The sequence below is a fragment of the Urocitellus parryii genome, chromosome 14 (assembly GCF_045843805.1).
Source record: "Urocitellus parryii isolate mUroPar1 chromosome 14, mUroPar1.hap1, whole genome shotgun sequence".
NCBI lineage: Eukaryota > Metazoa > Chordata > Mammalia > Rodentia > Sciuridae > Urocitellus > Urocitellus parryii.
In genome coordinates this window covers 47,865,032-47,890,574 of record NC_135544.1, presented here as the reverse complement: position 1 = coordinate 47,890,574, position 25,543 = coordinate 47,865,032, and the positions used below count along the sequence as shown (strand labels likewise).

General features: G+C 43.2%; 1 protein-coding gene and 1 pseudogene across 1 annotated transcript in view; both read left to right on the top strand.

Moving 5' to 3' along the window:
- The window catches only part of Csgalnact1 (chondroitin sulfate N-acetylgalactosaminyltransferase 1), a 307,763-nt gene that overhangs the window by 232,889 nt on the left and 49,331 nt on the right, over nt 1–25,543 (top strand). The window lies entirely within an intron of this gene.
- Nucleotides 20,412–20,800, top strand: LOC113187808 (TSC22 domain family protein 1 pseudogene; annotated as a pseudogene).

The following is a 25,543-nucleotide window of genomic DNA, read 5'->3' as shown; positions in this document are numbered from 1 at the left end:
TTTGAATTCCCTGGTAGGTAGTTCCACAGACTGTCTCATATCTAAGTCTGGTTCTGATGATTGCTTTGGGTCTTGGGATTTTTCTTGCCTTTCCTTGGCCTCATAACTTGTTGAAAGCCAGCCATCTTGTGTAGATGGTGAAGCCTGAGATCAATGGTGTTTGCCTGTGGGAACGGCTGCTCCTTTTCCTGGACCTTCAGTGTAGCGTGTGTGTATGGAGGGGGGTGGTCCCCTGCAAATGCTTCAGGACTCACCGTGTGGTTATGTCCCCATAAATCCATCCGTCGAAAATTGAAAATGCTATAAGCTGAAAATGCATTTAATACGTCTGTCAAAATCATAGCATATTCTAGCTTCCCTTAAACATGCTCAAAACACTTCCATTAGCCTAAAATTATGTGGGTCAACTAACGCAAGGTCTATTTTATAAAAAAAAAATGTCAGCTGTCTCAAGGAATCTATCGACTGCCGTGCTGAAAGGGGGGAACGGTGTGGGTGTGGGTGCACTTTTGTCCCTGGTGAGCTCAAGACAGTGTCAGTTTTAAAGCCATCCTGCACCAGGACTGTCCAGGTATGAACCAGGCTGCAAGTTCATTGCTGTGGTGGTGACCCCGAGTGCACCACACTCTCCCAGTCCTTTAGTGATAACCTCGTGTCTAGGACAGGTTGTCTTGCCTGAGCACCATCCGTTCAGCCCTGGAACTGAGCTTCGCCTTTTCTCTGAGTCTCAGAGAAGGTCTCTGTGCCCTTCTCCTGTGCAATGTTCCACTGTCACAAGCGCTGCAGCAGTATCTGCTGTGACCTGTTGTGACTCAGAGCTCCTTGGCTTCGCTGTGCAGGGCAGTGGGAAGTGGAGTTCACTCTGGGTGCATGCTTGGGTGGATGTATATAGCATCATACATGCTGTGCCGTGGGCACAGTTAAAGTTTCCAGGCTGGTGTGAGGACCTCACCACAACTGATACTAGTGCTTCTGTGCCTTCTGAGTGAATGCAGCCCATGTGCACACAGAGAGAACCACCTCCCTGTACCCCCTGGTGCTGGGTTGCGTTGGCCGCAGCCAGTGTTTCCCTGCACTGTCTGGTTTGCTGGATAAAGGGAGCCTACGAGTGGCAGTCATGAGAAGATTTAAACTGTAAGCAAGGAAAGGGTCCATCCTTCTTCCCTCGCCATCTATTTCAGTTGAGGTTGCTTATTGGAAGTGGGAATCCATGGAGAGCTTTGGCTTGCTCTTCTCCAGAGGGAAAGGGCTGCTGAGCTCATGTCCAGGTGGCTTTGTTCCCATTCCAAGGCCTGTGGGAGCTGAGGTGGAGGGGGGTAAACCAAGGAGGCTCCATTGTGGAGGTGCCCCCCTAACTCCTCTAACTCCTACCCTCTGCCCTCTGCCCTCAGTGGCCTGTTTTGATTGTAGACATAGATGAAGGGAAGAAGTAGACCTTTCCAACCTTGGAAAGTTATCCGGTTTATCAATTGGTATGGGAAACGCAATTCTGAGAGGAGGTGACTTCATCTGAAGGTTTTTTGTAAGGAGGATACTGACTTCAGAGAACAACCATGGGAAATTAAATTGCAGGAGGAGGTAATTAGGTTAAGTGCTACTGGAAGCTTCTCAGCTTGTTAAATGGAGGAATAGATGTATAATGGGATACAGTGAGATGTGTGCTCTGATATTTTCAAAGACTTGGATATTCAGTGGTCTTTACTCACTAGATCTGCCTTAGGTATTGTCCGTGCTGGTGGTAGACAAGTTGGAGAATGCAGTTCCTGCTCCATCCCAAGCTCCAGAGCCCAGAGGAAGGGACACCCAAGTAGATGGTAACCACAACACAGTTTTACAAAATGGTATAGAGGAGAGAGATAATTCACTGTATGGAGAGTGGAATGGCCAGAAATGGCATCACCTTTGAGCGAGGTTTTGAAATCGGAGTATGAAGGGTTCAGGCCCAGGGCGTGAGTGAATTGTTGGAGGGGAGAATTTTAGGCAGCAGGAATAGTGTGAACAAAACATGAAGGTGCACAGTGGGTTGACATATGTGGAGAACTACAGGTATTAGATCATGCTGGAGGGTTAAGTAAGAGCACAATAGGTTGGAGTGGGAGGATAGGGTATGGCAAGGGGACAACCCTGAAGAAGTAGGCATGGCCAAGGTTATCAAGTTTGGTATGTCATTTTTTGTTTGTCATTTCTTCTACAGGACATGTCAACTATGGACTGTTTTAAATGTGTTCAATTGGCTTTCTTGCTGGTTCACACTGATACCGGGGTGGACTGGAGTGGAGGCAGGTTTGGGAGATAGCCTGGCAACTCCTTGAAATGTCAAACATAGAGTAACCATGTGGCCCGGCAGTTCCACTCCCAGGTGTATGGGAAATGAAAACATAAGTTCATACAAAAACTTGTGCATGAGTGTTAGTAGTAGTATTGTCATAACAGCCCAAAGGTGGAAACAACCCAAACACCCATGTGGGTGGATTGATAAACAAAATAGTATATCAAAAGCTATTCAGCATTAGGAAGAAATGAAGTGCCAATATACGTTGCAACATGAATCGCTTCTGCAAACATTGTGCTAAGTGAAAGAAATTAGACATAAAACACCACATATTATAGAATTCTATGTATAGAAAATGTCCAGAATAGACAAATTTATAGAGACAGAGATTATATTAGTGGCTGCTAGGGCTCTAGGCAGGTAAGTGGGGTTGTGAAGGGCTGCTAATGGTTACAGAATTTCTTCCAGAGGAGATGAAATGCTGTAAAATTCAGTTGTAGTGATGGTCATAGAGCTCTATGAACTTACTAAAAAATTGATTTGCATACTTCAGATGGTAAATCATATGGTGTCTGAATTTTACCTCAGAAAGTTAATTAAAATAAAAATATACAATCTCCATTCTCAAAAAAAGAAAAGAAGAAAGAGAGTAGAAATGAGGAGACTGATTGGAAGGTTTTTAAAACAGCGAAGGTGACTGAAGGGACCCTGAATGGGTGGACGAGTAGGAGGGATGCTAAATGCGCTCAGGAGATCACTTCTTCATATTTAACCATGGGGTTTCCCATAGACATGTCTCAAGAGTGTTCAACAAGGAAGCTATTATGAACATATTTATATGATGGTTTTTCAAAAAAGAAATTAAGGCAGCTACAGTACGTGTTGATGTCAAGTCTCTTTCCCATTTGTGTAAGTGTTGAGTCACACCCTTTTGTAAGACACCAGGCGGGGGAGGCGGGCAGAGGCTACACGAAGGAAGACCCAAATTTTACTCTTACTGTAAGATTATTCAACAAGCAAAAATATGAAAAATTTCTGTTTGCATTGCTCCTGATCATCCTCAACTGATTACCATAAAGATGAATTTGCAACTTGAAAGTACTTTACCCAATATGCTGTCACTAGTTGAACCCTCCAGCATAGTCATGGGAAGCATGTGTGCCCCTGCTTGGTGGGTGTCTGTTGGCACAGAGGTCCAGGAATGAGCTGGCCGGGGGAAGAGCTCCAAGACCAAAATGCAGCTGGGCCTCCAGCTGGTGTCGAAGTGGACTCTGCCATTATCCTGAAAGCTTTTAGGGCAAAACCCTAGTCAGATGGGGGCATCAGGCCTCAGGCCAGCCCCAGCAGGGTGGGTGGCATAGATTTCAAGTGGCCATCCACTGATTTCTAGTCTGTGATCCAAACTAGACACTAGGAGACAGGAATCAGATGGAGTCTGAATCCAGAAAGCAGAGGCAGTGTGCTTGGACCTGAAGATACAAAGGGTCTTACCGCCCTGGGATAATTGTTTATTCGGCCATCATACACTGAATCCTACTACACGCCAGGCCTAGTGCAAGAGGATGCTGATTCATCTCAGGACAAGAACCATGTGCTTTTGATCCTACATTAGTGCGTCTCTGAAAAAAAGGAGCCTTCATGGTTCTCACAGTATTTTGTTACTTAAGTTCCATAAATTTCTAGATATTTTCTAAAAGATGGTCACTATTCGCCTATGTTCCTCTAAGGCTACAGTATAAACACACTACTCATTTTCAAGTTCATGGCTGTACCTCCTTGAGTGATGAAGATGTTTATGGTCAATGAGTACAGTTTATGCATAGTGCAGAGTGTACTTTGGCCTTCTCTCATGTTTAATGAAATCATTAATCTCTGTAACCTCTACTCACAAACTAAATTGCACGGGAATTCATGAAAAATTGCAGACTCTATGGCCTCTTATAAAGTGTACAGAATGTAAAAATTATGTCATAATGCCCTTCAATTATGTGCTAAAATTATTCAGAATCAGCCATACTTTTTGCAACTTATTGGTTAACACCAAAACATACATGAAAGGTTAAGAATGAAAGGTAAAAAAGACCTTACTTCGTTTGGTTAAAGATGCATACAAGCTTAAGTTTTTACTTAAACCCAGAGAAACTCATGAAAGATAAACACGGACAAAAGATATGAACCGATTATAAACAAAGAGGTATAAGTCTCTGCTATATACATGAGAAAGTGTTCAATTTTTCCTAACAGAGAAGGAAAGAAAAATTAAAACAAAATTTGGTTCACCCCAATTTAAGAAGTGGCAATGTATGGATTGATGAGGGTGGGGGAAATAAAAATTGATACTTAGTAAGGAGAGTACAAATTGGTACAACCATTCAGAAAGGGAATTTGTATCAAAGCCTCCAAAATGTTCACTTCTTTCCCCAGTATTTTCATTTCTGGAAGCTTATTCTCAGAAACGTCCATGCATATTTATATCAAGAATGTTAATCATTATTAGTAACAACCCAGATGACTAACAATAGGAGACTGGTAAAATTATGCAGTATCTTTACAGTGGGATAGTGCAACTAAAAGTCATTTATTCAATAAATATTAAATAATATGAGGCAAAGCTTTGCAATGAAAAATTATATTTTTAATTATAAAATTAATCATAAAGTGCAACTATGTAAAGAGAAAAGACAGAATGGAAGTGCCATAGCAAAGTGTTTGTAGTTTTTTTCTAAGTGGTAGAATTATGAGTAATGCCGCATTTTCTAATCTATTTTGGAAATCTGTTGTCATTATACTTTCCAATAAGTTATACTGATGCTTGAATAATGTGGGCATGGCTAAAAAGAAAATGGTGTTTGACTCCCTAAATATGACATAAGGGGATAGTAGAAATAGACAACAGAATTCAAGGCCATGGTGTCCTGCAACCATCACGCCGCCTCCTCCATCCACATGGAGTGTCCAGAAGAGCAAAGTCAAGGGCACAGGTCACTTCTCAGTCTTGACCTTGACCTTACCCTGAGTACCAAGACTGGAGGAGTCAGGAGGAGCAGAAGAGCTGTTTGGAGTAAGTGATCTCCAGCTGGTTGGACGAATCTCAGCATGCAGAGCTCTGAGCAGGTGTGGGTTTACCAGTTAGCACAGCAAGGACATTGGCTTTGCGTCCTTGTGTCCCTAAACAGCAGTCTGGCAGCACCAGCAGCTCTGCTGTCCCTGTCAGAGACCCTTTCCTGTGGCATCTTAGGATGCTTCCTAAATTTTTTCAGCCTTCCCAGTATCCTATGAGATGAAGAGGAGTTTAAATGGCGAAAGGAAAAGAGAACAAAACACCCCTCCTTCGTGCCCTTCAAAAAAAAAGACCCTCCTGTCAACAGTGCCTTTTATTTTTATTATTCTGCAGCCTGTTTCTCTGCTTTCCCTTCTTTCCCAAAAATATGTTTCGCAGTTGGTTTGTGAAAACCAGCTTGAGCCGCCGCAGCCTGTCCTCTGCAGCCTTCCATCTGTAGCCTGGTCTGTGTTCTGCACCGTATATTTAGAATGCCTCAATTAGTAGCATTCCGCGTGCTATTCAGAAAGGGGCTGGAAAGTCAGATGCAAGAGCAGGGCCATTGATGGGGACTGGCTTCTGAATGCTGCTGGCTCTTATCCTCTGATCCCAGAAGTTAGGGATATTTTGGGGACATCCAGAGAACAGATGGCCCATGAAGGCAGCTGGCCCCTGTGGTAATTAGCCCACAGAGGCAGTTGGTCGTTTTCTGGGCTTGAAGCAGAAATGTGCTTCTGTGTGTGCCATTCAAGGTGTGGGAAGAGACTGGTTAGAATGCATGGGGCAGAAAGAGGTGCGTAAAGGTGTCAGCCCAGATGTTAGCTCTGCTTGACCACCAAGTAAAGAGAGGGTCCTAGCAAAAAGGTTGAAGGGGAGATTTTCCGGTTTTCATTTAAAACTGGGAATTCTAAGCTATGTTTAATAGAGCTAGAGAGAGATGGCCCTGTAAGGGAGCCAGTAAAAATACAATAGGGGACCCTTGATGGTCCCAAGACTCCACACACTTCCTTTGCCTGGCATTTGTGTCCTGTGATTGTTAACTGTTACCTTCGTCCCCCGCTAGGCTGAGATGAGGGATCATTCCTCACGCCACTCTGTAGCTCTAACGCTGAGCAGAGTGCCTGGTTCATAGACCTTGATTGAAGGTTTATTGAATGAATGAATGAATGAATGAATGAACGAACTCAGAGGGAATAGAAGCCAGAGCACAGTTTTGGAAGCACTGGCTTGGAAAGGCGGAAGAAAAATGCCTCTTTTGAGGTTCTGCAGATGAGTCAAGTTTTCTTTGTTTGATTTTCTCTTTGAGAGAAAGACTGGGAATTTAAAGTCTAAGCAATAATAAATGCTGGGCAATCATGATTTCATCCAAAAGTTTGGTTCCTGCAGATCTCCAGATATTTTAATTTGACCCTTTAAAGTGGAAAGCGAGGTTGATGGTAGGCTTGGTGTCCCTATTTTAGTAATCATCCTGATCCTCTCTCTCGGTTCACTTTTCATCTTCTCTCTCTTCATGTGTCCCCAGTGATGCGTCCCCCTGCATGTTCGTGCTGCCCTTTGAAACTTCCAGCTCTTCTAAGGTGACCCATTTACCTGTCTCTCATTGGCATTTTCTACCTGCAGGAAATACACTCTTCGCCTTTCCATTGGGGGCCATTGTTACATCTTTGCACATAATTAATTGTAACTGCATGTAGTTAATTTTCAAGAATCCTGGGTCTGAATGAAATAAAAACCCTCAGTTCTACTCTGACTCATGGGCTGGGAAAATAAATTTATTAGACAATAGGTTCCTGTTGCTCCTCACAAGTTTAGAGACAGGCTGCTTGGATTTAAATTGCACCTGAACTATTTAACTACTGTGTTCTGTACATGGTGCTTAACCTCGCTGCTGAAGTTAATAACATTAATACCCACCGTTTGGGGTTGTTATAAGCAGTATATGGATTAATATACATAATGCTTTTAGGAAAGTACATGGCACAATAAATGATAAATAAATAAATTATTGCTGTTTGTGTTATTTACTGGTAGGCTTTTGGGGAAGTTTTTATAGCTCTGGAAATTTTGTAGCTTCTTCTCTGGCCTCTCACATCCACCTATTAATATAGCTTATTAGCTTACTTTCTTCTCATAGTTACCTACCATTGACTAGTGGCGGGCTCATTTCCATTTCTGTATCCAGTTCCAAAATATCATGTTGTTATAAACAAAATTAAAGACTTTTCAGTGAAGATTTGTTGAGAAATTAGAACTGTGATCTAATCCTGTGTTGATGTTATCATCATCAGTGGTCATTATTGAAAAGCCTGTGGCGTATTCATCTCATTTTTTCTGCATAGACTATCTATTGGGGTAAGAGAGTGTCTCTTGGGAAGGCTACGACATGGAGAATTTGGGATTTAGGGTGAATGCTAATGTTCTTCTACTTTTTTTAGCCTATCATGGAACATGGGTTTTTGTTTTCTCCTTTTATTGTTTGGATGGCTGTTCGGCCTTCTTTGATGAGAGAGCTCAATTATTGCATGCTCCCTGTGGTGTTTTTCTCATTAGAATTCTCTTAGGAGATGGATGGCATAGAAGATGTCCCAAGGGCATGTGAAAGGACTTTTCTGTGCTGAGACACTGTGAATAGCTGACATGGCCAGGCACCTTCATGTCCCCTGCCTCTGGCATAGTTCCTAGGGTATGGCTTCTCCCCTGTTAGGGTTTATCAAAATTGAGTCTCTGAAAGCCGAACCATTTTTCTTCTCTGGAATTTGACCCCTTATTCTTGTTGACTTTCCATCCATCCTGTTAATTACTGCTAGATTCTAGCTCCAACTCAGAGCTCAGTGGCCCTGCCCATTGCTCTCGATGGAGGCTCCACCATGGTCTTACATAGGGTGGCCCCTTCTCCTCCCCAGGCTGTGTCCAAGACCTTCCTGTCACAAAGACAGGCTGTCCAGAGCACTTAAAATCTGGAACTGCTCTGACTAAGCAAAAGCAGCTGTAAAAGACACTTATTCTCTTATTTCCAGACATCTGGCTGGGCCTGGGAGGTGAAATGTTCTCATCGGGGTGGTGGATGGAGGAACATTTTCTTTTCAAAGCAATACTGTGTTTTAGGATATTAACATGAGAGATGAGTCTCTGGGGCAGAATATGAGTAAATGTTCAAGAAAAAGCTTTCAGGAGTAAAATTTAAGCTCTTTAGAGTTGTCCGTTGGAGAAAAAACATTGAGGTAATTCTTCAAAAGGGAAGCGTTGTATAAAAGTGTGAGTTGGCATCTGAATCTAGGTTAACTCTCTTCCCCAAAAATAGTGGCTAAAGGATTTCTCTTTGCCAGCTTTCTAAGAGGACATGTAGTAAATCCCGACATCCATTCATGCAGACATTAAGTAATAGAGAGCCTTTTCCGTTACCATTCCTTCCACAATTATTATCAAGTGCCCACTGCATGCCAAGTAGCATCCCAGGCATTGACGATCCAGAAGTGAAAACCTGGGCAAAAAACTTGGCTCGTGGAGTTTGCATTCTAGTTGGGGAGGCAATAAATATAGACCTAAGTAAGTAAAGGACAGAGCTTGAAAAAGGTGATTCCCTTCACTGAGGAGGTTGAGGGAGTAGGACGGCTGACTAGACATCCTAATTGTAAACAAGACAGATATCATTCTGAAAATAACACCTGAGCAGAAGTTTGAAGAGTGAAGGAGTGAGCCATTCCTACACCTGCAGGCAAGGTCCCGGATGGGAGGACAGCTGCTGTGACACTCTGGGGACTCTGTCACTGTGCTGGAGCAGCGAGAGAACAGGAGGGGAGGGACACATCATGGGCCTTGTAGGCCAGTGGAGGGACTTCAGCTTTTACCCTCAGTGAGAGGGGAAGAGCTTGGTTGGTTTTAACCAGCATGGTTAGTTCATGGATTGATGAGAGAGAGAAAGAGAGAGAGAGAGAGAGAGAGGAGTGAGGGATGACTTGGGGGTGAGGTTAGTTTGAACAACTGCAAGAGTACCCTGCTATTGACTGACACGGGAAGAGTGTGTGTGTGTGTGTGTGTGTGTGTGTGTGTGCATGTGTGCACATGCATGTAACATAAAAATGCGTGTGAACACACACTGTACCTTCTGGGACGGTAGACCCTGGCTAACTGATGTGATGGTTCTTGGTTGTGTTTCTTGCCTGGGCCGCCGTAACTCGGCACTACAGACTGAATGGCATAAACAACAAAAATTCATTTTATCACGATTTTGGAGGCTGGGATTCCAATATCAAGGTGCCAGCGGGTTTGATTTCTTTTGATGCCTTTCTCATTGGCTTGTAGATGACCGTCCTGTCGCTGTGCCTTCCCCGGGTCCTTCCTCTGTGAGTGTGCATCCCTCCTGTCTCTGTGGGTGTCCAAATTTCTTCTTCTTTCAAGAACACCAGTCAGACTGAGGGAGAGCCCATCCCAACAGCCTCATTTTTACTTAATTCCCTTCTTCAAGGCCTGGCGCCAACACAGTCACACTCTGAGGTGCTAAAGGTCGGGATTTCAACTTAAAAACTGAGGGGGACACAATTCTGTCCATAACATTGATATTCGTTATCTGAGAATTTGGGAGTTTGTACAATTAGACCGTCCGGCAGCCAGGCAAATCCTGAAATTAACATGTTAATAACATTTTTTATATCAGATTAAAATATAAGTCTGTTAAAGAACGATACATTGAAATAAAGGCTGTTACTATACCTACTCACTCAATTGTTTTTAGTACTTTCATGGTTTCCATATGAAGGGTTTCCTGAAAGCTGTGGTAGTTAAAGAGAAGGTGTGGTAGTTAAAGAGACTATGGTCACTAAAGAGATATTAAGTACTTTGCAAAGAGACGATAGAGAGCTGGGGTTGGGGTTCAGTGGTACAGCGCTTACCTAGCACATGTGAGGCACTGGGTTCAATCCTCAGCACCACATGAAAATAAAGGTATTGTGTCCACCTGCAACTAAAAATATGTGTTTTAAAAAAGAGAGAGAAACAATAGAAAGATGCCTTGAGGCCACCTCAGGAATTTGCAAGAAAACACCCAGTACAGGCTCAAGGGCACAGAAGGAAAAATTCCTTTGGAAAGAGATAATGAGATCACCTTGTTCATACAGGGGAACCTAGGAAAATGGTTCACCATGCTCAGCCATGATCTCAGGAGGTCCAGCTACTGCTGGGCTTGATGAAGATTAGATGAATAATGGCATTTATATGAAGCTCTCTAGACCAGAGAAGGTGATCTGCCCAGTTTGGGAGGGCGGTGTCCAGAGACACTTAAGGGAGATGGCCAAGATGGTTGGATCATGGGTTTGGAGCTCAAGACAGAAGTCTAGTTTGGAGCAATAGTGGTGGACATTGTTAAGGTACTGATAACAAACTTAAGTTGTGGAGATGGATGAGATTCTCTGTGGAAATGTTCAAAGTGAAAAGAGATCTGAGATCAGAATTCTAAGGACACCCCAAAATTAAGGAATAGGCAGACAGACAGACACATGTGAAGGAGACTATGAGAGAACAGCCAGACAGGAAGGAAGAACATTGGGAGGACTTAGTACCTTCAACGATCCAGGGAAAGAGATCAGTTTCAGACAGAGAGAGTAGCCATTTATCTTGAATTCTGAATAAAGGTGGTTTCCATGGTTGATTGATAGGATTTTGCATGAACAAGCTATTTATGACCTCTGAGTTGATGTGGAGGGACAGAGGCAGGAATTATTTTATGTGGACGAGGAAAGGAAGGAAAGGAGGTAGTGCCCACAGATATAGACTGCGTAGCCTAAAGCTATACTGCCCAGCATGGTAGCCCCTCACCACATGGGGCTATTTACAACTAAAATTAAGTAAAATCATATAAAATTTACAAATTCAGGTCCTCAGTATTCCTAGACACAATTTAAGTGCCCATTGACTATCTGACAGCACAGAAAATTCTGTTTGATAGTGCTCTGCTGGGTGCTTATTAGTGAAGGAAATAGAACAGTAGATATGATGAACTCTCTGAGCATGTTTTTAAGGAGTGTATGAGTCTGTGTGTGTTTGTGTGTGTGTGTTTGTGTGTGTGTGTGTGTTTCATAAAGAGACATAAGATATTTAGAGTTGATGGAAAGAGCTCATACTTGAATGTATGCATGTGTTTGATGGCATATCAAGAAACTATAGTGTATAGAAAAAAAAAGACTCTTCCATTCCTGCTAGCACTTTGAAACTCAAAATTTTATTATAATTACTTCTAAGTATGTTTAAAAGTAACTGAAAAAGAGAAAATTTGTTTGATCTCTAGCTCCATAATTTCTAGCTTTGCCCCCCCCCAAAATGGGGTTGATTCGTGCTTGTTGATTTAAATTCTGAATTATTCTTGGGACAGCAATGTTCTAGGAGTGCAATTCATTGTACACTCACACAGAAACATGTGATCAGCGCTTTTTTTCTCTGCTCCAACTACAATTCTAAGCATTGAGGATATAGAAATTAATATGACATAATCTTTACTATAAAATTTCGACTATAAGCATGTATGCTTGTTTCCGGTTTGGGATTCTCGTCCCCAGGGTGGTTATAGTTCTGCTTGGGTGTGTCTTGTACACAAGAGGAAGTTTGGGTAGTCTTTGATGAAGACCTCAGGCAGAGGTAGGTAGAGACCTGGGACCTTCATATTCTAAACTACGTGGCACGCTGAAGATCCACGAGTGCTTACTGAGCTCCTGTTAAGTGCCTACCCATTTATCAAGTCCTAGAATATTGTAAAGATTTTAAAATAAGATGTGATTCCTACTGTAGTTGGAAAAGTGAGACACCTTAAGCATATGAAGGTAATAACAGGACAGAGTTTAGTAGGTGACTATGGTAATAAACACCCAGAGTACCGGGAATTCATAGGGGAAAGAAGGAGCCCAGTGGATTGACATAGTGGCCAATAAGTTTAATTAGGAATAAAATGTAATAACTACACATTATAAGGCTATTGCCTGATTAATGGCAGCCTTTAAATCTTGGAAAAGATTTTCAATGTGATGTCTCCAGCAATGGAGCATATTTCAGGCCCTTGTGCAGGCACATGGCCTGATGCACACAGGAGTTTGCTGATGTGCAGGGAGTAGACTCCCTCCCTTGCCTAGGAGACTCAGCACAGGGGACCCTGGGAGTGGGCTGTGATGGTCCATCCTGCAGTTGTGACTGTGACTATTTATTGAAAATCAGACTCCACCTCTTTCCATCCATATTGTTGGTGTTGGTCTTAATCTCAAAGATAACACATCTTACTACTTCTGTGCAAGATATTCCAAATCCCTGAACCTCAGAGAAGTTGAAATTCCCAGGGATGCTCCTGTGCCTGTGCTCTTGGCTATGTTTGTATGAAGTGTACTACCAGTTTCCTATTCGGAATTTATTTATTTTTTTTAAAGGTAAGATAAATTGATTTATTTTATGAGTTTTTTTTTCAGTAGGGGATTGAATACAGCTCATTTTACCACTGAGCTAGATCCCCAGCCCTTTTTTTAATTTTTTTTATTGGTTGTTCACAACATTACACAGCTCTTGACATATCATATTTCATACATTAGATTCAAGTGGGTTATGAACTCCAAATTTTTACCCCAAATGCAGATTGCAGAATCACGTCGGTTACACAGCCACAATTTTACATGATGCCCTATTAGTAACTGTTGTGGAATTTAAATACGGAGAAAACTGAAAAATGCTTGGCTGGGGTTATTTATAATTCAAGCCTATGAAAACAAGCATACTATGTTGAGAAGTATTCTTTCAGGGCTGTGTACTCTACAAAGAGGTGTCTGTCATCCTGCAGTTTGTACCACATCTGGTTCTTTAACAGAGTTCTAGTGTGTAAATTTCTCTCCTGAAGAGAGGCATTCATGTGATCCATGGAGTGGAATCTTTCCTTAAGACAGGAAATAGGGCTCTCTTTTTAGGTTAAATCTCCCAGCTTCTGAAGGCACCTAGTAAGAAATACCAATATTTCGGGTCTTTGTTATCTGCATCTTCATCAAAACCCCTCAATTCTGGGTATTTACCTGGAAGGCCCCCAAAGTTACAGTCAAGATGTAATAAATATACAAAAGAGAATAAGACAGAATTAAAAGAAAAATGAAATGATATCTAGGGTTTACAACTTAATTATAGAAGAAAGACAATAAACTGAGCTGTTTCAGGTTAAAACTGATAAAAACCAAAGGCCAGCCTGCAGGACAAGTGGATGCTGACCCCCTGGGTGGCACTCTGAGAAGCCTGATTCTCATAATGGATTGAGTGTTTAGTCCTTGAGACCTTTCCCCTGGGTTACCTTGAGAACACAAAGGAGGGAAAGAGACCGAGGATGCTTTTTTAGTTCTTTCATCTTGGCTGAGGTCCTTGAAGTGCCTTTGGCTGTGAGTGGGCTGATAGAGTTCCAAGATTTATGTGGATAGAAAGGGCCCTGAATCCAGAAAACAATTTTACACAAGTTTTCCACATGGATCCCTGCTCCAAAGTGTAATATTTTCTTATTTCTTCCAGTTCCATCTCCTTCCGTCATAGCAACCCACATATGGTAGGCACGTTGTAAGACCACTCACCCTTTGAGGTTTCGACTTTGCATCCCACATCTATAACACGATCGCCTAAATCATTCACCAGACCTTCAAGATTTCCCTGTATTTCCTCTGCATGTTCCTCTCACAGAAATTTCCGCCATCCAAACATTATTATTCTGAGATGGTGAGGATTTATTATACAGGCAAAACCAGAACCCGCTGAGACCATTACTGTTACACACAAGGGAATGATGCAGAAAGCACTTAAGGAGTCTTTTTAGAGGAATGAAGAACACAGAGGTCTGGAAGCCTTTCTTGATTTCGGAGTCGTTCACTCCTGTTTCATTTGAATATCAGCCTTCGAAGGATAAATATCTCTGTCCCAGAGCTCAACAACATGAATACTTCTTTACCAACACAGTTTATAGTAATGGAGCCATTCTGCAGTAGACAAAGGGGAGAGATTATTTTGTCATAACTTAACTCCTAAATTTGCTTTCAAGAGTAACAATATGTTACTGGCCAAGCACCGGTGCCGTGAGACTTCCTGCAAATGACTGCCTCCATATGGAAATCACCAGATTATGAACGGTTGAAGTCATGTTCCCTGAAGCAATGCCTTCCAACCTTGGCTGCACATTACAATCTCTTGGGGAGCCCAGGCCACACTACAAAGTAATTAAATCAGAATATGTAGGAGTGGAGCCAGGGCATCAATCTTTTTAAAGGTCCCCAGGGGATTCCATGGTGCGGCCACAGTTGTGAACCACCGCTTTAAAGATCTCCAGACCTGGTGGTGAAATAGGCTCATAGCTAATAGTGCCCATGTCTGTAACTTTTCCAAGGTCTAGAATCCCTGGAAATGCTGACGTTCTTTGTCAAAACATCATGAAATGTGGTTGAACAGCTAAGTACCATGATGGGGATCACTCAGTTGGGACTTGAACCTAGGCTCCCTGGCTCTCAAGAGTCGGTGCTGTGGGTTCCTGTTTCCTGCCCTCTCCCTTGCACACACACACAGAGAAAGTCATGGATTCATGCAACACATAGTTACCGAGCACCCATGCAGTGCTGGGCAGAGTTCTAGGTATCCAAGCATGTTTTCTCTTACTTTATTGTTATGAATTAGGGGTGCTTGTCAAATGACAGGCCCGTGTATTCACGTTCAGAAAAATGATTTAAAATCAATTGTTTCAAAATATTCTCAGTAGATATCCTATAACCCCAACTCGTCTGCATCCAATTCCTCAAGTCAGCTATTTAGTTTTATGCATGTTTAAATTTTATCTAAGACTCCCTATTTTTTCCCATAGATTACTTATAAGTATGTTGTTTAACTTCCAAATATGTAGAGATTTTCTTGCTTTCTATTTTTGGTTTCTGGTTTGATTTTACTATGGTTAGAGAACACATTCTATTTATTTCTATTCTTTTAAAATTTGTTTGTTTGTTTTTTATGACCCAAGAGAGTCTGTCCTAATATGTGTTCCAAGATTGCTTGAAAAATATGTGTATTATGCTAATGCTGGGTAGAGTACTCTATAAATGTTCATTAAATCCTATTGATTGATTGGATTTTATGATTTATATATTCTTTCTGATTTTATGCATAATAGTTCTGTTAGTTATTGAGAGGGGTGTCAAAATTCCCAAATATGGTTGTGGATGTGTCTTTTTCTTCTTTTGGCTCTATCAGTTTTTGTTTCACGTATTTTGAGGCTCTGTTGTTTAGTGCATATACATATAAGACCATGTATTCCTGGTGAACGGATTCTTTTATCATTTTACAATGTCCTTCTCTGTCTCTAGTAATTTTCTTTTATCTGCTTTATCTGATTTATATAGCCTCTACTTTAAAAAAAATTATGGTTTTCGTAGTCTGTCTTCCTCCATCTTTTTTCTCCCACAAGTTATTCAGGTCATTGAATTTTAAATACAATCATTATAAACACCCAGCAGTTGAGTTGTGCTTTTTTAAAATCTACTGTGCTGGGGTTGGGGTTGTGGCTCAGTGGTAGAGTGCTTGTTTAGCACATGTGAGGCACTGGGTTCAATCTCAGCACCACATAAAAATAAATAAATGAAAATAAAGGGTTTTTTTTAAACTCTACTGTGCTAAATTCTTCCTTCTAATTGGTATGTTTAAACCATTTAGACTTAGGGTAATTGTTGATATGATAGAATTTATGTCTCTCCCAAGTTAACTAAAAATATAACTTAGGTCCATTTTTGTTAGAGAATTCACCAAGAGATTAAATTAGAAATAGCTGTCAATGAGTACTTCACTAAAGGTGGTCTTTATTCATTTGCTTCATTCTAGGCTAAATTTATTGAGGCAAGTCTCAATTGTGTGGGATTTGAGGGTCTTAGCTACCCACTTATCCCTGTCTTTGGCATATTGGGACTTTTTTCTCCAAGGAAAACCATAGTTCTGTGCAGGGAACTTGAATTGCCCAGCTCCTGGTACAGGTCAGATGGTTTCATGTTCTGCCACGTGTCTTGTGTGTGTCATAAGAGGTTATCAGAAATACTGAGAGCACAGTGATGTTTGCATCTGCTCTTCATGAGGAGCATTGCAAACTCACATGCCGTGAGCTTCTCAGAAAACACAATATCAAAACTTTTACCCACCAATAACCATCAGATACTAATAGTATAGTTATTGCTGCATTATAAATGATCCATTTTTGTATGCTGACAGATCCTGTGGGTCAGGAATTCAGGAAGCACTTAGGAGAATGGGTCCATTAAGAAGTTAATGAAATCATGATAGGGATATTGTGCAGACAGTGAGTATCATAATCCTGAGATGACAATGGTATTCTTTCTTGTCTGTTCCTACATCATGGACAAGGTAGGCTGTCATTGTTTAGTGCCTGTTCTGTACAGTTGTGGAAACTGAGGCTTTGGGAATGGACTTCACCCAAGCCACAGAGCAAATTAATGGTAAAATGGAATGAAAATTCAAGTCTCTCTTTACCCCATGCAGGTCATCTCTGAAAGAACTTTCCCTGGCTTTGTTGCCTAAGGTATCATTTTATGACTTGGCACACACAGGGGCTTAGCACAACTGAGACATTGTGTGGCATTCTGAGCAGATTGTTCCACTTAAAAGAGTGTTCCCGTGGGGTGGCCACACCTCACAGCTGCCAGCAGTCAGTTTTCAAGTTGTTTCCCAGTGTGTTCTTCACCCCAAAGGAAGAGCCTTCTTTGCTTTCTCCTTCGCGTCATATTTTCCCCTGGTGATCAGTGGAGGTGCCTCTGTGTCCCTGTGTGTGTCTAAGGGTGTGGCGGGAGGTGTGGTGCAGGACTCAGTCCTCTATCTCCAGGGGGTTTTCTCCTAGACTTCATGGTTCTCTTTACAGTTCAAGATCCACAGTGTTATAGATTCTGTTTTGTCTATTGTGGGTTCTCCAAAAGTAAAAGAAAACCCTTAAACCAAGATTCAGACAAAACCACAGCTATGTGATAGCAAATGGTGAGAACTCAGCCATCCTCACCAAGCCTTCTCTGATCTGGAACCCCCTGGCCCTTGTGCTCCATGCCTTATATTCTTCACCTGCCCCCTCTCCCAGCCGTCCTGGACTTGGGTAGTTTTCTGAATATACCATATTTACTCCTGTATTTTCTGGCCACGTGGCCTGAAAAGTTGCCCCGAATCGGTCAGGGTGGCTCCAGGTGAATTGGGCTGGCTGCTAAATAACCACACGGAGACAGAAAAGACCTTTTATTGCGGGGGGGTCAGTGATGGCTCCTTGACCACAGCTCCCACAAAGCAAGCAAGAGAGGCAGGCAAGAGAGAGAGAGAGGGCTCACCTGAAACCCTCCTATTTACTGAGGGGAAGACATTCGAGAAAGTTCAGCCCAAATAAGGCAAGGGATTGGGTTTCAGGGGGTTGCTGGGCAATGTCTTCTGGTCAGCAGATTGACTGACATCTTGGAAAGCCACACCCAACTCAGGTGCTGGGTGGCGATCATAGGCAGAGCAAGCAAAAGGGACACATACGTCACACAGCCCAGTCAGATCTGCAACGTCAGTCCAGTCCCCTCATGTGCTCAAATGCCATAGCTCACACACACAGCCATGGCTGGCTCAGACAAAAAGTCCTCCCCACCCATACATATTGAGTTTGCCTGCTGCCCAGCACCGTCTCCTTCACTTAATTTAAATACTTCCCTGTGTCCACAGCAGAGCTGAGGGTGTCTCCTAGCATCCCACCCCCAACTGCAATGCTGTAGCTGCTCATTTCTGTAACTGTACAATTTGCAACCCCTCCAGGGTAGGTGCATGCTTTATTCTTCTTTGTATATTCTAGACTATTATCAAAAATAGATCCCAAGGAGTGAGGGGACAGGCCCATCCTCTTGATATGAATGAGTTCCTGGACTCATGGGTTAACAAAAGCATATCCTTCTACTCATCATCATTTTAGCTTTACCTAATGTCCTTGTGGTCCTAGAACATTTGCAAGAAATGCTACTTTATTCAGATTTCATTAAACATGCCGTCAATGTTTGAGCCATAGCTTTAGATTTTCTCTAATTGAGGAGGTATTTTGAAGGGGCGGGGGAGAGCTGGGTCAGTAAGTGTGCTTTTCATCTTGATTTTCTAGGCTGATGAGGGCATCGGTTCCTCTCCCTTTCTGGGGTCACCATGGAACCAACAGAGACAAAACCAATCACACTCCATTGCTTTGGACAATGGTTATTTATTACAATGGATAATTCTTCATTTTTTTCTAACACTGAAGGCTCAAGATGAACCAGTTTGGGGTAAACCTGTGGTTCCCAAAAGCTGGTCCTCAGACCTTGGTTTAACAGTCCTGGTGTGGGGTCCAAGAACCTGTATTTCCCTAAGCTTACCAGTTTCTACTGGCAGAGACCAATGCAGTCAGCTAAAGCCTGTTATGGTAATATATATATTATATATATTTTATATATATATATAATATATATTATATATATATATATATTATATATATATAATATATATATATATTTTATATATATATATATATAACCTGTTTTTTAGACATATTTATTTTTTCTTGATCTTTGGCAGTCTGTGGTTTATCTGTGGTCTAGAAGTTTCTCAGAAAGATGCATACACTTTCCTCAAATGTCCCTTGGATTCAATCTCAATTCCCACCACTGACTAATTAGATGAATCATTCAAATAAAATCAGTGCTTACAAGAGACACAACTCATGACTTTCCCTAAAGCACAAAGTAGTTGATGTTGATGCTTTGAATGCACACTGTGTCCTATTCTTAAAACTAGGAATAGGAACCCTGAGCCATTGAATGTCTTATTTAAGGTGGTACAAAGTCAGTGGTGAAGACAGGGTTAGACCAGGAGTGTCTGGCTTGGGTGTTGGCCAACCACAGAAGCCTCATGCAAAAGCCAAGAGAGTCAGTGTGTCTGGCAGAGGAAGGACCCTGTTCTAATTATATTAGAAATTGTGGAGGATGGTGCAGATAAGATCTGGTGCAGTGTTTTGCTAACCAGTTTGGATGGTTGAAAGCAGAGGTAGGCGTAGTCAGATAAAAGATTATAATAGATGAGAAGGGTGTTGGGGTCAATGATTTGGAACTTTTAGTTGATATCATACATTTAAAAAATTGTATTGCATCTTGGGGCTGGGGTTGTGGCTCAATGGTAGAGTGCTTGCCTAGCACTTGAGAGGTGCTGGGTTCGATCCTCAGCACCACATAAAAATAAATAAAATAAAATAAAGGTATTGTGTCCAACTACAACTAAAAAAACATTTTAAAAAATTGTGTTGCATCTTAAAAATGGCACTGCATTATTGCTTAAAAATGACCTTGACTTGCCGGGCTTGGTGGTACATGCCTGTAGTCCCAGCAGCTTGGGAGGCTGAGACAAGGAAGATGGTGGGTTCAAAGCCAGTCTCAGCAATGATGAGGCGCTTAGCAACTCAGTGAGGCCCTGTCTCTAAATAAAGTTCAAAATAGGGCTGGGGATGTGGCTCAGTGGTTAAGTGCCCCTGAGTTCAATCCCTAGTACCAAAAAAAAAAGACCTTGACTCAAATACTATGTATGCTAATATGTCTATCACAAGGTGTTTGACCAGAATAACAAGAATCTTCACCTTTTCCAGTTCCACAGTGGCAACTTAAAAAACAATAACTAATTGTATTCTGCTCTCAAGCATATTAAATGCCAGTACAGCAAGTGGAGACACTTACCCTGAGTCCTGGCCTATTTGACCAAGAACAATAATACATTAAATGATGAATGGAGCAAAGTGGATGACATGGTGACAGTAATGGCAATTATTATTGTTACTGCTAACATCACTGAGTACTTCTGGGGTGCCAGGCTAACCTTCACAATAGCGTAATGAAGAAGTAGGTGTTATTATTAATCCCATATCTGAAAAACAAAGATCAGATCTGGTGCACTCTTTTGCTAACAGTGGATCAATCAGTAAGACCTTATCCAGAGATCAGATGGTTCTGGCCACAAATAGGAGGTCTTGTCAGTTGAGCAGCCGCCAGGACTGGCTGCTCCAGGGGCAGGGTCTGACTCCCTTTAACCTCCTCTGGTTCAAGTATGGTAGCTGCCAACAACAAAATCAAGCAAGCTATAGATAGCGTAAAAAGCCATTTGATGTTTGCAGTTAGAGAGGAAGTGGAGTCCTCCAAGAGCCAATCAGATAACTAAGGGAGAAAAATTCCCAGCTGGAGCAGGAAGACACTCGGCTGAGGACACTGGCCAGTCCTGAGCAGCTCACTCAGCTTCTAGACCAGCTGCAGGCTGACTCCCCTCCTGCCACCAACCAGCCACAGGGGACCACACAGCCCCCGGCTCAGTCAGCGTCCCAGGACTCAGAACCAAGCTCACAGCCTCCTATTTCCTCGAAGAACTGGCTGCTGCTGTTGTCTGAACTGACCACACCGGGAAGGTGTACTAGGGAGAGTCGGCCTCCATAGTCACAGAGATGTGAGACTGAAATATGCCGTTACCTTTTTTTCCCAGTGTTAAACACTCATTTGCTTTTGGCTTGAAGAAATTAATTAGTTGGGTGAATTAAAGGTTCATCAGAGAATTAGCACGATGGACCCTGTGCAGCTTTGCAGAAATCTGAGGAAGGGGGTAAGTGGTGCTGAGGAGCTGGGTGCCTCTCCACCCCTTCCCGCTGTCCACCCCACTCCCAGAGAGCAGCTGGCTGGCAGTGTACTCCTCAGGGTTAGGGAGCAATGGAGCTCCTCCCTGGACTTTGCACTCTACCTGCTCCCACCACAATGAGGAACTTGAAAGTACTGTGCCTCTTAAACAGCAGAAGATACAAAACTATTAGTGATAAAACAATGGCAGGTAGCAGGGACTTACACTCTTACTATGAAGGTTATTTTGCTTATTGGGAACCTGTTTATGTAGTGTAACTATTTTGTACATCATTTAGGTTGTACGGATTGAAATTTAGATTGTTTTCTTGGCTGGCTGAAGAGGTGTGGATTGTTTTATAGAGAGATCTACATAAAGACTGCTACATGACAAGAACCACACCTGAAGACATTTTAAGAATTTGGCACAGTCACTTTATGTAATCAGAAATCTAGCTGCTGTTCAGTGAAGTCTTTGGATTGAGCTGGCTGATGACTTTGAAAAATGATCAGTTTTAACTAATGAAATGGATTTTTCAGTAGGGCGTTCTGCAGATCACCTGTGTGGTCGTTATATGCAAATGTTCCTGTGCATGTTCACTATGCCATTGTAAGGTGTCACTGAATTTAACTGTTGTACTTGTCAGCTTTCCATAAAGCATATGAAATGTTGATTAAAAAAAAATATATATGTTGGGCTGGGGTTGTGGCTCCGTGGTAGAGTGTTTGCCTAGCATGTGTGAAACACTGGGGTTGTTCCTCAGCACCACATAAAAATAAATAAAATAAAGGTATAAAAAATACATTATCAATTTCTCAAGAATGAGTTTTAAGATTGACTTGTCTGATATACTTTTGGAAAGTTGATTAACTTTTTGAAGCATCTTTCATGATGTTTTTCTGTTCTCAAATGTCAGTTTCAAAGAAAAGAGGAAAACAGGAAAAAAAAGTGATTAACATTCATTTTAATAAAGTTGATTTGCCCCAGAAGAACGTAAACATGATGTTGCTCTTAAATCCAGTCACATGCACAGCAGTCTGATCACGTCGTGGGTAACCTGGAACAAGTTACTTATTTAAATTCTCCAAAGGCCTCCATTCACCATCTATAACAGGAAGTAACGAATGGCTTATCTCTTTGGAAGAATGACTTTAAAATCAAGATGATATTTGTGAATGTGGTTGAGAGAGATACGAGTCAGAGGTAATGTCAGTTTCAGTTAGGCTGTATGTCCTATTTTGGTGGCAAGTCAGTTTGACAGTTGTGTGAGGACAAGTGTCATGGTTGGCCAGGGACAATACTCGATCTTTGACCTCTTAACTCCTGCTCATTGCTGCTGCCTGTATGTAAGCCATCTGCTGTCCACAGTGTCCCGGATAAATGGCTCCACTGTGTTTTGAGAGGAAGTCTTGGCAGCTGTTTGGAAACTTTCCTGATAATGGCTGCCCTGACTTTCCTGCCTCGGATGTTTGTGCTGGATTCCCTGAAGAGCTCCCGCCGTCTGAACCTCTCCTGTCCTGCCTGGTTTCTTCAACTCTCTTTAGTCCAGGGTAGACATCTAGATTGTATAATCATTTTTTTTGCTTCTTAAAATAAGGTGATGGAAAGAAATAGGTCTGTCTTTCTTCCTAGGAAACCCCTAATTCTTGAATCATAAGAACTGAGAGTGAAGAAGAGATCCACATACTTGGGGTCCTCAGGAGCCTGTAGCCTGGGGCTGGCAAACTTGAGCAGTAATGAGGGGAAAAGTGCCAAGAGGCCCCATTTCCTGGACCTGTTTGCCTCCTGAATCACGTTCAACGTAATACATCCTCAGAATCCACCTTTTCCCCTTCCCTTCTGTTAGGCTGATCTCAGTCTCTTTCTCTCTTGTTCATTCGCATCGCAGGTATACTTTGACCCTCTCTTCTTCTTTATCACTGCCTTTTCCTGGGCTTCACGGTTCCCTGCTCCAGCCTGGACCCCACACTGTCATCCTTCCGCTGCTTGCTTTCCGGAGCATCGCTGCCCTGCCCTCCACACCTGTCCTGTGGTGCTCATCCCTGGATCCCTGGTCTGCCATCGTGTCTCCTCCTTCATCTGTGCTCTTCCGGTGGCTGGAGAAGGGCTGCCCAGTGTGCCGATGTCAGTGGAGACGGCCCAGCCCAGGGGCCTCTCATCCGGGTGTTATCTGGCAATGCTGCTCTGCATTCTTCCACAGGTCCACCTGCCTTTCTCCACCGCGGTCCCAGACCTCCCGTGCTCCTGTCAAGCCCCTTATTCATCCTTCAGCCCTCCCTCTGTGGCTTCAAACTCTGAATCCCTGTTCTCCTTCCCCTGTGCTGTTTTGGGGACCAGATGACTCTCCCTGTCCACTCCAAGTCCTTCCCAGGCTGTAGATCCATCCACCTCTCACTCCCTCCTTCCAGCCATAAATTCCTTACCTTCTAACCTGTGGTGTCCATTCCCTTTTCCGTCCAGCACCTTCGGTTTCTTCTCCCTGCCCCCCTCCCTCCCTCCCTTCCTTCTGTGCAGCCAGTACACATTGGAGTCTCAGGATGAACATTCTGGTTTCCACGGAGCTGACTTTCCAGTGGAGGGTACATAATAGGTGGGTAGGTGGGTAGGCAAACACATTCAGTTTGTGGGCTCTAAAAAGGGGTGACCCGAAAGAGGAGACAGGTGACTGGGGTGGGGTGAGGGGTTCAGGAGTGAGAGTAGAGAGGCCGCTCTGAGGAGGTGGCGTTTGAGTTGCCACCAACTTGGTGGGAAGGATCCAGCCATGGGAGGACCCAGGGGAAACCCTTGGCCAAGGGCAGGTCCTCTGGCAAGAATCAACTTGACAGCTGCAAGGAAATGAAAAAGAAGCACTTAATTCAGGGCCGCTGGCTGCGCCTGGTCTCCATCCACTTTCAAATGTGCCCTTGCCTGGCTCGCGTCCTGCTGCTTCTCTGAAGCCTTATTGGCGAGACCCTGAAGCATCTTGCCCCATCCATCAGGCCAGTGTCTCCCCATCTTTTTGAGCCATGATTCACGTTGGCACTGTTAAGCCATCCCGTGTTCCTCACTGGGCTCCCTGACACCGCAGTCCTCTGCCTCCGAGTCCTCCTGTCCCTGGGACTTCTCAGTCTCCTTTGCCCTCTGAACCTGGAGGGTTGGTATAACCAGGCCTGCACCCAAACTCTCTTCCATCTTACTTTCTACTTATCACCCAGCTATCTGGGCATCCATCAATCTATCTTGAATTGACAAATAGAAATGATGTATACTGTGGTGAATAATGCGATGTGTTCATCTTTGTATAAACTACACAGTGTTGAACTTAAAGATTCAATTAAGCAATTAACATATCCATCATCTCATCAATTTATTATTTTTTTCCATGATGAGAATGTTAAAAAAAAATTATCAAAGCAGTTTTGAAATACACAATGCATTGTTGTTGCCCATGGTCGCCACACAATGCTGCTAGATTGTTCCTCTTCTCTGAGATTTTATACCTTTTAACCAGCAGCTTCCTTTTTCCCATCCTCCCCGCCCCCCAGCCTCCCAGCCCTGAGAACTACCATTCCACTCTCTGCTTCTGTGAATTCGATCGTTTTAGATTCCACGCAATATTGGTCTTTCTGTGTTTAGCTGGTTTCATTGAGCATAATGCTTCCAACTCCACTCATGCTGTCACAAATGACAGAATTTCTTTCTTTTTAAAGGCTGAGTAGTATTCTGCCGTGTTTGTACACACCACATTTTCTTTATCCATCCTGTTGAAGGACACCGAGATTGCTCCCACATCTTGGCTCTTGTGAATAACGTCCCATGAACGTGTGGGAGTGCAGACAGATCTTGAGCACACTGGCCTCCTTCTTGGTCTACAGACCCTCCCTGGTGGATCTCACCCATACCCACAGCTTCAATTTGTTTGGTGGGAATGCCCAAATCTATGTTTAAAAAGTTCTTTCTGCTGACTGCAAACCTCAAATCAGCACAGGCTGACCTTGACGCCCGTCCCCTTTCTCACCTGCCGCTGGAGTCACCCCCACCTCCTTCCCTTTCCCTCTGCTGATGACCATTCTCTAACACGTTCTGACCAAGCTCTCTAACCAGCCTCTTCCCCCTCCCCGTCATCCCCACTGCCACCATCCTGGCTCGGGCCCTTGTCATTTCCTGCTGCGCCAGGTGGCTCCTTCCTCGTTGCTCTGAGCTCACATCCTGTCATCCGCCCCCTGTGATGTGATCCTCCTCACGCCTCATCCTGCCTGTTAAACCACCTGGTGCTCTTGTGCACTGGGACCGAGTCACACCTGTGAGGAGGACTTAGCTGGCCCAGGTGGCGTGGCCGCCCCTGGCCTCCGGCTCATCTCCCACTGCTCTCCCACACCTACCTACTGCACCCAGCCCGCGGCACTGCTGCAAGTCAGCCAGACCCAGCCAGCTGTTTGGTGTTCGTTTGTTGTTGTTGTTTTCCAACATCTTCACTTACGCCATTGTCCTCCTTGGCCTGGCCTCTCTGATCTTATAGGCCCCACAAACAGCCACTCCGTCTTCAGTTCTGGTGAGACATCTTCTACCTACCCACCCAGACCCTCTAC